At 45.4% G+C, this 17,496-nt stretch overlaps 1 long non-coding RNA gene across 1 annotated transcript in view; it reads left to right on the forward strand.

Annotated features, from left to right (window-relative positions):
- The window catches only part of LOC144767267 (uncharacterized), a 431,540-nt gene that overhangs the window by 236,358 nt on the left and 177,686 nt on the right, over positions 1 to 17,496 (forward strand). Inside the window, exon 2 of the long non-coding RNA XR_013598127.1 lies at positions 14,498 to 14,673. This is a non-coding gene — a long non-coding RNA (uncharacterized LOC144767267). The remainder of the gene's footprint in view (positions 1 to 14,497; positions 14,674 to 17,496) is intronic.

Below are 17,496 nucleotides of genomic sequence, written 5' to 3' on the forward strand. Positions count from 1 at the left end.
CCTCACTCACCCTCACCCTCACCCTCGCTCACCCTCACCTTCACTCACCCTCACCCTCACCCTCACCCTCACTCACCCTCAACCCCTCACCCTCACCCTCACTCACCCTCACCCTCACTCACCCTCAACCCCTCACCCTCACTCACCCTCACTCACCCTCACCCTCACTCACCCTCACCCTCACTCACCCTCAACCCCTCACCCTCACTCACCCTCATTCACCCTCACCCTCACTCACCCTCACTCACCCTCACCCTCACTCACCCTCAACCCCTCACCCTCACTCACCCTCAACCCCTCACCCTCACTCACCCTCACTCACCCTCACCCTCACTCACCCTCACGCTCACCCTCACTCACCCTCACTCTCACCCTCACTCACCCTCACTCACCCTCACTCACCCTCACCCTCACTCACCCTCACTCACCCTCACCCTCACTCACCCTCACCCTCACTCACCCTCACTCACCCTCACCCTCACTCACCCTCAACCCCTCACCCTCACTCACCCTCACTCACCCTCAACCCCTCACCCTTACTCACCCTCACCCACCCTCACCCTCACTCACCCTCAACCCCTCACCCTCACTCACCCTCAACCCCTCACCCTCACTCACCCTCAACCCCTCACCCTCAACCCCTCACTCACCCTCACTCACCCTCACTCACCCTCAACCCCTCACCCTCACCCTCACTCACCCTCACCCTCACCCTCACTCACCCTCACCCTCACTCACCCTCAACCCCTCACCCTCACTCACCCTCACCCCCATCCTCACTCACCCTCAACCCCTCACCCTCACTCACCCTCACCCTCACCCACCCTCAACCCCTCACCCTCAACCCCTCACCCTCACCCTCACTCACCCTCACACTCACCCTCACTCACCCTCAACCCCTCACCCTCAACCCCTCACCCTCACTCACCCTCACCCTCACTCACCCTCAACCCCTCACCCTCACTCACCCTCAACCCCTCACCCTCACTCACCCTCACCCTCACTCACCCTCACCCTCACTCACCCTCAACCCCTCACCCTCACTCACCCTCAACCCCTCACCCTCACTCACCCTCAACCCCTCACCCTCACTCACCCTCAACCCCTCACCCTCACTCACCCTCACTCACCCTCACCCTCACTCACCCTCACCCTCACTCACCCTCACCCTCACTCACCCTCACCCTCACTCACCCTCAACCCCTCACCCTCACTCACCCTCACCCTCACTCACCCTCACCCTCACTCACCCTCAACCCCTCACCCTCACTCACCCTCAACCCCTCACCCTCACCCTCACTCACCCTCAACCCCTCACCCTCAACCCCTCACTCACCCTCACTCTCACTCACCCTCACTCACCCTCAACCCCTCACCCTCACCCACCCTCACCCTCACTCACCCTCACCCTCACTCACCCTCAACCCCTCACCCACCCTCACCCTCACCCTCAACCCCTCACCCTCACTCACCCTCACCCTCACCCTCACTCACCCTCAACCCCTCAACCCCTCACCCTCACTCACCCTCACCTTCACCCTCACTCACCCTCAACCCCTCACCCTCAACCCCTCACCCTCACTCACCCTCACCCTCACTCACCCTCAACCCCTCACCCTCACTCACCCTCAACCCCTCACCCTCACTCACCCTCAACCCCTCACCCTCACTCACCCTCAACCCCTCACCCTCAACCCCTCACCCTCACCCTCACTCACCCTCACAACACATATTGTGTTACAATAGGTGTCACATTTGCGAAAGATAAAACTATTGGCATTGTAAATAACAAAGCTATTAATTTCGCTATTTTCAAAACAAGCACATAAATAAAAAATGTGTCCTTTACAATACCAATAGCTCAAACTTTCCTAATGCGAGACCTATTTCCTTGCTGTGCTTCTCTCCCCTGCTGCACTCTCCTGCTCTCTAGAGATGTGGCCTAACGACCAGAGCTGCCATCTAAGTCACGTAAATACAAAACATGTTGCATTCCAAATGCTATAGGTGTCACATTCGCGAAAGTTATAACTATTGGCATTGTAAATGACAAAGCCATCAATTTAGCAATTTTAAAAACCAACAAATAATTAAAATATGTCATTTACAAGACCAATAACTCCAACTTTTCTAATGCGAGACCTATTGCATTTCCAATGCTTGTTTTTATTTTGATTTGTAGACTGTTGTAATATACCTTTTGTAATAGACGACTTCGTTTAAATGTATTCCAATGTCTTCCATTGTCATTACCTAACAATATATATTTATGTCTTATGATAATTGGTGGATATCTCGATAACAAGTGTGCACACCCCAAGCTCCTCCATGATAGACAAACAGAATGTTTTTCCAAAATTGATTTTCAAACTGGCACTTGCAGAGGCAGGGCTCCCACAGTATGTAATATAAAGAAGCCTGAGGCTTGTGATACGATATATACAGAGTTAATTTCAACCAGCTCGCCTTAACAGACTATACTATGGGCCAAGCGATCTATCATCTTTAGAACCATGACTCAGGCACCCTGTTGAGTCATAACCAAAACTTACCATCTACCCCTAGGCTACAAGCGATTCACAAACAATTCTCCCCGGTCCCTTAAACCCGATCGACAGCGGGCCTTCCTATTGGCTAAGCGGAGTCGAGCCCCCGGGCAGCATAGAGCGGCTGCACCTCGAGGCGACTCAGACGGAGACAAGGAACCGACCGGCACGCACACGGCGGAGTGCAGATAGGTGAAGAATAGGTAAGATGCCACTAGGTTTGGGCACTCTGGCTGTTACTCTAACTGTGCAAGTATGCATATGGCACGTAGCCATATACGATCAAGCTGGATTAGAATAAATGCCGCTGCCACGACTCAAGGATAGGTTTCTATGTAGAAGCCATCCGTGTTTACAAGGGGCGCCTCCTAATGTTAAACTATAATAGTCAGTACCGTGTTAGTGGCCCGTAGACATCGCACGAACCAACATTGATCCTGATTGTTTATTAGATTAGTGGATTTGCATAAATGCCGTTTCCCATAATTGATACCATCCGTCAGTTGTAAACAGGCAACGCACGAATTTTAAAGCTTTACCGATCCCTAGTGCGTGACAGATAACGCAGCGGGCTATTCGGGGTATAGTTATGGATTGAACCCTAATTAGGATTTAGACGCAGATTACCAACCAGTATACATTTCCCATCTTCACAGAACCACCGGGGAGCTGTGATGATCTGCACACCCTTGTAGCTGTAACTCAACGTACCGGACATTATTTTTAACTGGATGATTGTCTCACCCCAGTAAGTGTCCCCCTCATTTATTCATTACCAGATAGGACATTCCTTCCATGTACTTTTTCGTAATTGCAGTCCTTCTAATTATTTACAGGATGAATCGCTCACAATAGGAACCTAAGGAGGTCCCACGAATAAGGTCACTAGATGACCAAATGTAAAGTATGTATTTAATTATTTGGCAGTCCTTGGATACTGTTGATTACAAGGCATCGATACATTCATTTTTAATTTCATTATTTGTAGGCGCTCTCGTTTTGCAAATGTCCTGATGAAGACCCCAGAATGAGGTTTCAACCAACCCTTACACAATGCGGGGTCGAAACGTAGAGTGTTGTACACTACTTCTCTAAACATAGGAGCAAATCAAATAAAGTAAAGCCTATCCTATGTAATGAGAGACATGGAACTGTTGATCTAATTCACAGACCCTCCAGCATTTCGCGATTTTGCGATTTGCAAAATAATCGCGAAATCAGCAGAAGAGCGCGATGGCCGCGATATTGAACATTTTGGCCGCGAAAAATGGACTCCGGCAGGCAGCAAAAAAGATGGTGACATCTTATTGGCTGTACGCGCACACGTCACTCCGTGGCACTGTACAGCCGTAATAGCCTGTTAACTCCTGTTGCATGCCTTTACTGCATTAAGGGATTTATGTCCATGCGCTTTGGAAGATGAGGTGAGTCTCCGAGAATTTCGAGAAAGCCAGGCAGTGTTTGAATTTCAGCTCGAGAAAGTGCTCTTTCATTTTTCTCGAGCATTTTCTTCTGTTCCTACGGCAGCCTCAGGAAGGAAGGGGCGGGGGCGGGAGGCAGGGAGGGGGGGATTGGGGAGGATTGTTGGTCGGTGGTCCGTGGAGCCCTATGTCCTCCCACATCCAAGCTTGTTGAAGGAAAACCGTGACTTCAGCAAGCGGCTCTTAACTCTCCATTCGTTGCCTTGTGAAATGGATCCAAAAAAGGAAAGAAACATTTTGTTGGTCTTTCCCTGGCATATTCTGTTCGAGCTGCAGACTCGGGACAGCAGGGGTAAATAAATAAAAGATTCAATACAATACATGGAAAATAACTGCATCCAACTAGACAAAGTGTTTGCAAAGTGACCAGAAAGTTTTTGGTCAGATGCAAAGACATTAGCGCCACTTTACAGATTGGGCCAGTTAATAGTGCTGGCGTTTTAAACTCTTTCCTGAACCAGCATTGTTGTCGGAACAGAGGGTGAGGAGATGTCTCCATGGCATGGGGTGTCTCCAACATCTCCATGGTCCGGAGTGTCTCTGACGTCTTCATGGTTTGGGCGTCCCTGGGGTCTATTGTGCTTGACTGAGCTTATACTCCTGGAATGTTAAAGCAAAGGAGAATATAGCAAAAAAACTCGAAGTTTATAATGCCTATTGCATTGTTAAATACTCTGCTAAATCAGTTTGCGTAGATTTAAGGCTGAAAAGGAATGATTAAGAGTAAAATAAAGTGCCGCAATAATGCCGCTAAATTTTCATTTTTGTGCCGCTAAATTTACATTTTTGTGCCGCTAAATTTGCAAATCTATGCCGCTATATCCTGGGGGGTCTGAATTCAGACTGTAAAGGTCTTATTGAGTTTTAATTGTGATTGTGTTATGGTCACAACACCTTTACCCAGTCCCCACACTTATCCCATCACACCTATCCCACTCAACTACCTTTCTCTCTTTCCTCACTGAGAGTGCGCCGATATTTATGCAAATATTATTTCGTAACTGTGATTGATAAAAGTTATGTATAACCTTGTTTAAAAATTCATTTATGTTTTTCGTCGAAAGAGCAATGAAATTAATAATTCAAGGAGCTTATTGATTGATGCTAAGTCTCCGTTTACTTCTGTGCTAAATAAAATGTGCATTGAACATTGGACTGATCAATATTTGAGACGCGTAATATATATACTGGACATTAATTGTATTTGAAAGAAATAGACACTGACCCCTCTTTCATATGTACCTAATCATTGACCCAGGTCAGGTAGTTTTAGGGTATACCCCGTTAAAACTTAACATTTGCTGAAATGAAGACAGCTGATGTAATGTTTTCACCACTGTTATGAATACAAGACTTCTTCATGAAACTTCTAGTGTTCCTGATATACTGAAACATCCAAGAACTTTCTGTTGGATAAACAAGTCCTATTCAGTTGTGTGAACTGATATTTAACCCCTTCCATGCTGCTGTCGGCCATTGGCCGATGGCAGCACTACCTCCCCAGTGCTGCCGTCGGCCAATGGCCGACGCGGCCCCACCCGTTTTGCGTAAGTGCCGCACTTCCGCAAAATCGCGGATGCAGTAAATGGGTTAAAAAAAAGATTTTTGCTGGAACATCTCCCGATGGCAGTAGCACTGAAGATGCTGGGTGCTTTTTTAGAATGGGATAGTGCTAATATGTTAAGGCGTTGACGTTACTACCTCCGATTTGCTAAAGAGTTGTTACTTACAATCATGCTATGATGAATCAGTAGTTTTAGCTAATTTGTTATGCAATAATTGCTTTTAAGAACCCATTGATTTGGAGGTGAGCCAGAGGACTTTCCTGTTCTATAAAGTATGCTCACCGACCCTTTCCTGATTTTGCTGCTCTTCAGAGACTTAAAATGATTTCTACTTTTTTGACTACTCTTTAATGACTCTTCATTTGAACCTTTTTGGCATTTACTTTATACTGCTTGATTTGAGATTTTTGTAATAAAACCCTTGAACTTTTCCTTCAGATCTAGAACTCAATTATTGAGTGGTCTCAATTACTTATGTTGATACTCCGCTAAAGTGAAGTTGAGCAGGGTGCCTTTATGGGCAATTAATTTCCATGGTAAGAACTTTGAGGTAAAATATTGGGATTTCTAAAATGTTGTGTTGTCCTTAAATATTGGGGAACAGTTTTTGCTCCTACATGAGCAGACACCACACTCTACTATGGGTGACCATACATGGTTGTTGCACATCTATTTGAATAGAGCATTGAGGTATGCAATATATAGAAATCAGAAGCAGCCTGAAGCACATCCACAGGATTTGAGGCCATGGAGGAAAAAAACATAGGACAGTCAGAAAATGGCAGATTTGTATGCAAGCTAGGATTAATAAAAACGTGGAAAGTCAAGGAGGTATCTTTGTAAGTGCTTGATCCAAATCCAAAACAGTGAAAACATTATAGTTGAGAGCGTTAAGAGCACGGCCTGAAAAGGTACATATATACATAGTTTCTACCTACATATTTTTATTGGCTCTGGGAGTGCCCTGTTCAATCCGACAACAGTTCTGCTTGTGTAAAAAGAGCTCTCAGGGTCTGCTTTGCTTTTAACTTGATTCATCAGTCAACACTTTAAACCAAGAGGACCTGTTCTCAACCAACTCACTACCCGTTAAAGAGCAACCTCTTCATACCCTACTACAGTGCTTCAAGCAATCTAACCCCACCAGGCCCTACTTACCCATGTCTGAAACTCCACAATCTCAGTTCTCATTCTTCTTAACCCCTTCGACGCTCATGACGAGCTGGGCTCGTCATGCAGTAGCCTCCTCGCACGCTCATGACGAGCCCAGCTCGTCATGTAAAGTGGTATCTGTCAAATTCCAGCACAGGGGAAAAATCCCCATAGCATTCAAGGTGTTAACCAGGGCAAGTTGTAGGGTTTAACCCAGGAGGCTCCAATTGGACTCAATTAAGTGGGGTTTAAGCTGATGATGGGTGGAGCTATGGCATGTAAGTTAGTTGGGGCACAAGGCATTGCAGGGTTTTAGAGAAGAGGGGTAGTTGGTAGACTACGGAATAATAAGAGGAAGTGCCAGGTAGAACTTTGAGTTTTTTTCGATTCTTTAGATTAGCACTTCTGTTTTAAACTTTAGGGTTGGTGCCGCCAAATATATCAATGATTGAAGAGGTGGGTTAGCTGATGGGTATAAAGTTTTATAAATGGTTGTAAGTCAGAATTTACAGAGATTTTATATAACGTATATTGATTTCATAAGGGGGAGAGGACTTGGCCTAACGGCTAAGGCGCTCGACCTCGGACCTGGGGATCTGGGTTCAAGTCTCAGTAACGACGCCAAAACCTCCTGTGATTCTGGGCAAATCACTTAATCTCCCCGTGCCTAAAAATGAAAAAAAAATGTTTTAACTTGTGCTGTGTAAAGCGCTCTGATACCTGATTCGGTTCGGGTCTAGTTCGCGCTATATAAAACTCTACAAAAAAAAAAAATAAGCACACACCCCCTTGAATGGTTTTGTTTTCAAAGAACAGGTCAATGCTTGTAGTACTACTCCATCTATTTTGTTTTCAGCCCCATTCCGACTCCTTGCGTCTACTTTTGTGATCCCCCACTTTATTGTGCATTCTTATGCGATTACAAATACATATTGATTTTAATCTCAGCATAAGCTTCCTACATATTGATGTTCGGCTCCAAAATATTTGTCAAGTCACTAGGCTGCTGCAATTCCGTATTCGTAGGAATCCAGCAGTATCTCATTCAATACTCACAGTTAATCTAGAACTCCACAGCACACCTGATTCTATGGATCAGACAATGAGCACATATCACCACCCACTTGAAATCACCGCATTGGTTGTAGGTTCAGAAGCACTATATCCATGGTACTGGTCCCAGTTATATCGAAGGACCTTTTGTACAATATTTTCCTTCAAGGCCCCTGAAGAACTCGTCAGCCAATCTTTACTTTCTTAGACCGTGTTCACGTCTAGCTGGGCGAACTTTCCATAGCTCAGTAAAAATTTGAAAGAGCTTCAAGGTGCCCTGAAATACGCTTGCAAACACCTGTAATCCCACAAGTAGCCTAAAATATTCTTTTCTCTAGCTTAATTACTCTGGCTTCTGGTTACAATAATCAATAGCACCATGAAATCTTGTTCCAGGGTTTTGTTTCGTTAGATGATCTAAGGTTGATGGTTTGTGAGACATGAGGACAAGCTTGGCCCCGGTGGTAGTGGGGAGATGAAGAGTCCAGTTGCCTGGTGTAAGAGTGGAACAGAAGAATGTGTGTGAGTGAGGACAAGACTGTGCAAAGCATGATGCAAACATAATGATATCTTTGGGTGCGAAGTATGAAGCAAGTCAACTGTGAGGGAGGTTGGAATGCATCCAGTGTGAAGTGGAAGGAGGCAATGTAGTGTTTGGGAAAATATAGAGATGAGATGATGCTCTGGTGGCATTTCAAATCCAACTTGGTCATGGCCCAGAGCAAAAGTATAGAGTGAATTTTAGTATGTTGAAAGGAATTTAGGGGTGGAGAATTGTCACAATTTAGTGTGATGGGAGCTCATTGTAACTCATTGAGTGCAGATGGAAGGGGTGAGTCGTGGTCATATCACCAAAGCACAACATGATCACATGCAGGGCTATTTTGCACAGTACTCCCTTGTCCGTTTTCACTAGCCACTCCCACGTCCAAATACTGCCCCCTAATCTACCATTTTTTTTATTTTCAATTGCAAACAAATAAATACAAAATGGCAACAGTTAGTCAACATCTTTTGTTAATGGGCAGCCACTGTGTGATATGTTTCTCATGGGCCTGGTATGTCTGTGTTCACCTGGTTTACAGTAACCAGGATTGATTCATAGATAATTGACAAAAGCCTTAGGGCAGGTTTAGCTAGGTGCATGCTTTCAGGTCTGGTGTTACTCTTACCACGTCTTCTTCACCCGCCTGCAAGGCCCCTTTCATGCTCCATGTTGCCCTCTCTCGCATGTGCTTCCCACCCCTCCCACAAATTGTCCCCCAAACAGGATTGACAAAGCCAATAGGTTGCAAATGCGTGACCTCTTTGCTGCACTCGTGCTGCTTGGTTTTAGGAGATGCTTGGTTGTTAAAGACCTAAACCAACAAACTGTGTATAGGACAGTGAGCTTCACCATTCACATGTGATGTGTTGTCTACCTACCTTCAGCTGCCCGACCAACTGCCCCACACACACTTCCTGTGACCTGGGCATCACCATGGCAATAATCCTGCTTGAAACGAAAACAGAGAGCTCCCGCCCGAACCGGTTGGACAGAGAGTGCGGCCTGAGACTGAGTGGCGGGGAGGAGGGGGAGAGTGGTGAGCGACAGAGGGAGACCAAGAGAGCTGAATATCTGCAAAGCACGCAGGACATTTTCTCCGATTTGCATCTTATTATCACACACCCGAATTTACCACACATTCTTATTGGTCAGGTGCCGAACAAAGACGCAAAGGTGCCAGGTCAGAAACATAAATACACACACATTGGTGTCTCTTTTCTGCACCGCTCTCTACTGCCCCTCTTCCAAGCACCCCTCAGAGCTCCATCATCTCGATTTTCAGCATTGCAACCTTTCACCCACTTTTATCGACTCATCCTGACGGAATAAGTGCGATATTGTGGAGGTCCGAGGAGGAGCCGACTCCGCTGGTGGGCCAGGCTGCTTGTTTCCTTAACTCAAGCTGTATTAGTGCAGTGGCTTAATGCATGCTCTGGATTCTGTGTGCATCCTTCTGGTTGCAGCGTTGAATTCTGTTAGGGGGCCTGACTTAGGGAATGGCAGCTGGTCAGTCGGGCCGCTGCTGTGGAGCAAGGTTCCTCCACGTTTAAGATGTGGGCCTTAGAGTGGCTGTGCAAGAGGTGCACCAGTGGAACAGCCTTTCAAGAGTTGAAAGCGAATGTGACACGTTCCACAGCACGTCATTGACTGTGTCAAAGGGTAATGAACACATCATTGAAAAAGATACCAGAAAGCGACGTGTTCGTGATTAAGTAAAATAAACGTCCCACATTGCTCCTGAACCCCTGAAAGAAAATACTTTTTACCACTAAATTACAAAGTTCACAAACGTGTGCCTGAATTACGCATTTTATACAGATCAAAGTGTAGTCCATTTTTTTTTTATAATACCAGGAGTCATTTTCGTGATTTTTCTGTGCAATTACCTTCACATTGTAGTGTGTATAGGGCACACTGGGGTGGTGTGGTTCAGTAGCGTAGCAAGGATGCAATGGGCCCTGGTGCAAGCAAGGAAAATGTCCCCTTTGCTGTTGGAATAGCAAAATTTAGCAATTATCACGGTTCAATGGGCACCTTAGGGTTTTAGTCCCTGGTGCCACTGCACCTGCTGCACCAATAGTAGCTATGTCTCCTCGTGTGGTTTTGTTTCAGGTGATTTGCTAATGCTGTCCTCGAGACACACCCTTTGTGTAGAGTGAAGTTTCTCACAAAAGAAAGCACTAAGGCCGACTCAGAGCTGTAGCACCCACAACATGGGCACAATGACGTGTGAGTTCTCTGCACCTGGCTAGCCTCATCCTTCCTGAAGCAGCTTCACTCTTAGCCAGTCCACTCTACATCACTCTAATCTACTCTACACCACTCTACTCTACCCTGCACCACTGCACTCTACCCTACACCACTCTACTCTGCTCCACTGTGAAACAATCCACACTACGCCATTGCACTCTACGTCACTCCACTTCACTATATGCCTCTCCACTCTATGCTATGACATTCCAATTTACGTCATTGCACTCAACGACACTCTTCCCTACTCTGCACCACTATGCTCTATGCCATGGTGCTCTACGCCACTACACTCTGCACCACTCTTCTCAAAGCCAGTGCACTCTACGACGCTGCACTCTATGCCAATTTCCTCTGCACCGCCGCACTGCTATACTCTACCCTGCAACACTCTACTCTATGCTACTACACTCTGTGGCACTCTACTCTACACCATTGCACTATAGGTCACTGCACGCTATGTCACTCTATTCTACTCTGCACAACTTTACACTATGCTATGAATTAATGAATAAATGAATGAATGAAGGGAGACTTATACCGCGCAACTTAGCCCAAGGGCATCAGGCGCCAATCAGGTCAAATAGTCTAAATTCTCCAGGTGCACGTCTATGAGTAAGCCTCTACAAAGAACCAAGCCAGTTCTGGGGGGAGGGAATTCCAGAGCTTGGGTACCAGGGTGGAGAACGCTCTACCTCCCAATCTTGCTTTTGCAAATCTAGGAACTAGGAGAAGATTTTTATTTGATGAGCGGAGGGCTCTAATGGGGGCATAAGGGTGGAGGAGGGACCTGATACCCTCTGAACCAGAGCCATACATAGCCCCATGGGCGAGGCAAAGGATCTTAAAGGAAATCCTAGACTGGATAGGCAGCCAATGTAGGTTTTTCCTGGCCAAAGATGCTGAGGAAAGCCTGGGAAGGTTGAGGACCATCTTGGCCGCGGCATTTTGCACTATCTGCAAGCGATGGATGAGGCTCTTGTTTAGACCTACATACAGTGCATTGCAGTAATCCAATCTCAAGTAAACAAGTGCCACGGTGGCCTGCTTCCGGGCATCAGGGGAGAGATAGGATGCAATCTTTCTGAGGATCCTGATAATACCACAGCAGGTGGAAACGGTCCTACTGATCTGACGGTCAAAAGAAAGAGAGGTATCTATCAGAACCTCCAGATTCCTAGCGGAATGAGAGGGAAGGGGACAATCCCCAAGGGAGGCCGGCCACCAATCGTTCGACCAGATGTCTTGATTGCCCCCGAAGATCAGGACCTCTGTCTTCTCTCCATTAAGCTTTAAAAAATTCTGAATCATCCATTGGGATACTGCCTCCATGCAATTTCTGAAGTTCAGGGCAGAGTCACTCACAGACTGCATGAGTGAGACCATCATTTGGGTGTCGTCGGCGGAAGACAACACCTCAAGCCCAAAAGATCTCACTACCCTGGCAAGTGGGGCCACATAGATGTTAAAAAAGTGTGGGACTTAAAGAAGATCCCTTGGGGACCCCACATTGCACAGGTTTAGAGGGGGACAGAAAGTCACCCAGCTTCACCCTTTGTTCTCTTTGATTGAGAAAAGAGGCCAGGAGGCTCAGGGCTGGGCCTCCATCTCCTATCTCCCTAAGCCCTATGCTACTGCATTCAACAACACTCTACTTTACAGTACTGCACTCTACGACACTCTACTCTGCAACACATCATTCTCGGTCACTCTCCTATGCACCTCTGCACTCTATGCAATTGCACGCTATACCACAACACTCTACACCATGTGACCTCTACACCACTACATTGTAGGCCACTCTAATCAATCAACACCACCACATTCTACGAAGTTGCAATTCTTCATCCTAGATATGCCACTCTACAACACTCCACGCTATAGACTATGCTACTCCACACTGCTCCATGCTCCTCTATGCCATAAACTTTTAATCATGCTGTACAGCAGCCACACTGATGTACATAATGGCTGAAACACATTGGAGAAGTCAATAGCTCTTGCATATATGAGACCTATTGGGTTTGCCAATGCTTGTTGTTTCCAGCCCCTGAGCTGATTAGCTGTCCTTGCTGAAGCGTTGGTCTAACAGTAACCTGCCAATGGACAGACAGTTTGCTTGAGTCTAGGGCTGTAATATAGCACAATTTCACATGCAAATAATGATGTTTCTTTCTACAGTGAGTATCTTCAGAGTGCAATCATGCTATCTATAAAGTGTACTCTCTTTTCCTCAAAACCTGCCCTTCTCTGAATGTCATACCATGCAATCTAGCAATACCTTATCTCCTCTGGTTCATCCACTAATCAGATTTGAAATCTGCATGAATTTGCATATCCCACACTAATGATCACTCCTATATCCAACTAATTTAATCCACCACAAAAACACTGGAGTGAATGCATGGAATGGTTTCTTTGAGAGCACAAGACTAATCCAAATAACCAATACCACTGGATTAGGTACCATTCGTGGGTTCCGGAGCACCGTGCTGCTCAGTGCAAAGCACTTCCGCGTCTGGTCTGGGGTAGTAAGTGCTATATACAGCCAATAAGACACAATATATTGTAAATCCAATTAATCAACTGAAGCAATCCAATGATTAACCTCCCAGAATGCACTGATTTGTTTAATGAAAGCAAAGGACTGGAAAAATGGTGCTCAAGCGACATGGATGTATTTGGTCATCCTTCTTTGAAACAAGCCCAGGACTTCCATATAGTCACAGCCAACATAATACCTATGTGAGACAGACAAACACAGTAAATAGTCTTTGGTTACTAGAGGCAGCCATGGCTAAGAGGGTGGGAGATGAAGGCAAGAGAGATGGAGGTAGAGCGAGAGTAAAGCTGCTTATCACATTGTGTCACAGGACACCATCAATCTAGTCTTGGGTTATCTTTCTGCAAAACATTCTAATCCAATATTTATAACTCAGTGAGTTCTACTGAAACAAATTGATCACCAATGCTATAATACACCAGCTTAGATGAAGAAAGGAATGGTCTGGTAACACGTAGCCAGCGGCTCGCCACGGGCCACAAAGGAGAGACTCTGGCAGGGTGCTGAACCTGGCACACTGAGCCAGAGGGAGCTGCTGGCACTGAATTAACTCTTAATGTAAACCCTTTTAGGAGGAACATGTACTGGGAAGAGGTAGAAAACCCTTGCACACGTTGGGTTGTCAAGGAAGGCGTTGAAGAAATTGCAATTTTGAAAGTTCACATCAGAATTGTTGTGTAGCATCTAGACAATGAAGCACACCCTGTAGTAGACAGAAGGCTGTTAAACTAGTGCTCATTTTGTGATCGATATTACTCTGTTACTTTGCACAACTTCTTAAAACCTGCGACTATGGTGAGACATTCATAACGACACGCATAACATATCTAGTTGTGCTTGGTACTAGTATATGCATATGCTGCCTCGCCTCTTTGCATATAATAATAGTCAGATCAGAAATGGTCATTTTACAAACTGAAATAAAACTTTTACTTGAGCATAATTTGTCAGTTGTTGGCCTGATTGCTTTTTAATAAGCCTTTAGCCAATGAACTTAAGGGGACTAGAATAAGAAGATACACGCACTTAGGACTGCCTTGTGTTTTTATAGAAGGTGCTTCTCTGGAATCTTTTAGGTATGTCACAGATTAATGAAGTCTACTCTCAGAGTCCACAGCTGGAAACAGATTTTTTGAGTCTCACTGTTGATTAATACATGTTGTTTGTTAGTTCCTGTTACAACAGAGATATCTTCTGTGACCTTATCCTAATTCCATAATCTTTGTGACCATATGCTAGTTCCTTCTATCTCACCTCCCACGCTTTCATTTTCTGCCTCTCTTTTTAGGTTACAGATGTCTTTTTACAAGTGTAACACAGTCTTTTTTTCTCCTCTCCAGATCTCTCAACTGAATCTGTGTATCCAGCCGATCATCAGATTTCCTGGGCAGCATGGGCTTTGTCCTTGGACTGTCGGTCCACGGTGGAAGCCTGGAAGATGTCGGGAAAGACTCCATCCTGTAGGACAGGAAGTCATCCTTTGAACTGGTGTTGGTCAAAGCTGCGTGGGGGCAAGGTCAGTCTCATTTCCTTTTACAGTCTGTGTCGTAACTTTACTGGTCGTGTCAGGTCCTAGTGAGGAAGTGGAGCAAAGACACTTGGTTTAGAATTGGCTTCCGACTGGAGTGCGGGGTGGTAGGCAGAGATGTAAAGTACTGACTTGTCAACAGACAGATATGGCGCATGAACAAGGTGCATAAACAGTAGGGTTGAGCCTGGTATGTTGTGCATGGGGACATGGGATAAAGACAATTGCTTTTTGCTTCAAATCCTGAAAATGTGTCTTTTTAGTGAAACAGACCAACTTGGCATGAAACTGAGTGTCCCAACAGGACATGCATGTCAGAATCTTTGGTTCTTTGGCTAAGGGGCACAAATGTGGGTGCCCTTATTGGCTTCCTAATCGAGTTATAACGTAACTTTAGGAAACCAGTCATCTGGAGTAAGGCAATCCACAGTATTTGGCGCCACCTAGTGTTTTTGCAACATTAGCTGCATCACAGAGGAGAAGATCAGGCCTGCTTCTAATTATGTAAATATACCTTGTAACAAGAGCACAGGCCTCAGAGTGTGGGCCTGGGACAAGGAGACCCAGCTGTCCTGTCCATGTGAGCACCCTGCATCAGGTCAGTGCTTCTGTGACGACTTCTAGGCCTTTCCCTCTGGGAGTGCTTAATTTGTACCAGTGGTTGTCCTCTGCCCTCGTTTTTGGGGACCAGGACTTATTGTCACCATCAGACTTTGGCCCCCAGCAAGTGATAGACAGACAGAAAATGGGAAAAAAGAGGAAGAGAAAGATGGAAACATAGTGATAAAAGGAAAAAGCAAGGATGAAAAAAACTTGCAAGTGTGAGATGAAGCGACAGGATGTGTAGGTGGGGGAGGTAAAAGGCATGAGCTTGAAACAGAATTAGTGAGCCCCGGCATTCTAAACCCACTGATCAATACAGAAACATCTTGATTTAATTAACCTCAAGGAAGCTTATCTTTTGCTTTAGTTTCTTCTGTTATGTAGTATGTATCAATACTTGGTTAAATTTCTTAATTATTAAGCTGTGTAATACTCTGACACGTTCAGTGTGAGATCTAGGTGGGAAAGCGCTTTCGTTCCCATATCATTTAGAGTCTGAACAATAGGTCTATCATTTGCCTCGTTTGACAAATCAAATATATATCAAGATTTCAATTTTCCAAATTTAAATCATAATTGGCACAGACACCCTACCAGAGCTACCTAAAAGATAGCACAGATTTCAACACTAAGGCGAGTAATGTGTACATTGAACCTGGTGGCTTATGATTTCTATGGATGTGAATAGTCACTATTCCAGCATTCAGCACCATCACAGATTAGAAGCTTGTAAACAGTTTTTGACTGTGAGATGAAGAAGTCTGTTTGGACATACCAATGTACTGTTACGACTGATAGAGACCTGCCCGACCGAGAATATATTTCTGTTTAACAATGAGTTGCACAAGCAATTGAGGGAAACTGCGATGGGCACCTGCTTAACCCCCAGCTGCACAAATGTATTTATGCACTGGTGGGAGAAGCAGGTGTTCCATGATGAGAAATATCAGAGCGGCTCTACGTCACGTCACAGTATAAAGATGAGTTAGTAATCTTATGGAGTGGCAAGGCAGATGTATCAGAGGAATTTCTGGTCCTGCTAAACAACAACGATCTCAATATCAAACTATCAATGATTTGTAGTGAGCTGAGTGTGATTTTTCTGGATTTTAAGTTGAAAGTTAGAGGTTGCACACACATCTTCATTCCGACAACCCACATCTGGAAAAAGCGTCCTCCATGGCAAAAGTTGCTCCCCAGTTCACCTAAAATGGAATCTTCAACAGGGAGAGTTGATCAGACTGAAATGAAATTGTAGTACTAAGGCAGTGTATGAGTCTGCAAAAACAGGAAAATAGTCCATTTAGGAAGGATCTGCTTTTAAGTCCAAAGTCACTGGTCCCGACCCACCCCTAGGGAGAACCAGACAAGACACCATCAGGTTCATTACTAAATCTTAAATTCAATCCAATACCATAAAGAAGAAGAAAAACACAAAATACAGTGAAGCATTACTTCATGGTAATACCGTTCATAAATATCTGAACACCTCTCCTAGCATCTCATATCACAAGGCAGGTGCGATCGATTAGAGACATGATAGAAGCCATTAACCCGGATTAAAACACTAACATGGATAGAAGATCACAATTTCGTCCCCTGCAAAAATTGCAAGCCTTGCAAATACAGTACCAAGGCAACACACTACGATGCCCCACACAGTATGTCCAAGTGGGGCTTACAGAGGGAATATGTTGACTGTTTTAAAGCCAATTTATACCAAAAGCCTTTTCGCACGCTGCTCATTTAACTTGTGTCACATTGTTATTTGTGTTTTAAAGTCAGGTGATGCCTCGCTTTGATTGGCCAGTGCCCCCCGAGGCATTAAATGCACGCCGCAGGGCGGACGCACTTTTAGTGCGAGTGGGGCTGACAGAGGGATTCTATTGACTATTTTAAAGCCAATCTACACTGAAAGCCTTTTTGCACGCTGCTCATTTAACAGCTGTCATGTTGTTCTTTATATTTTAAACTCCTGTGGTGCCTCGCTTTGATTTGCCAGTTTCAGCCAATCGAAGACCAGCCTGGGAGGAGCCAGTTGTGCCCCCCAGGCTTTAAATGCACGTTGCAGCGCGGATGCGTAGCGGGCACGCTGTTGGCGTGCCAAAGGTGCATCTCGGCATCACCAGGAGCCAGGCACTCTGCTCCACCACTATCCCTCAGGTTAGTCTACTCACGTTAAGCCTTGTTTTCTCTACAGCACGAGGC

The sequence above is a fragment of the Lissotriton helveticus genome, chromosome 7 (genome assembly GCF_964261635.1).
Source record: "Lissotriton helveticus chromosome 7, aLisHel1.1, whole genome shotgun sequence".
Classification (NCBI taxonomy): domain Eukaryota; kingdom Metazoa; phylum Chordata; class Amphibia; order Caudata; family Salamandridae; genus Lissotriton; species Lissotriton helveticus.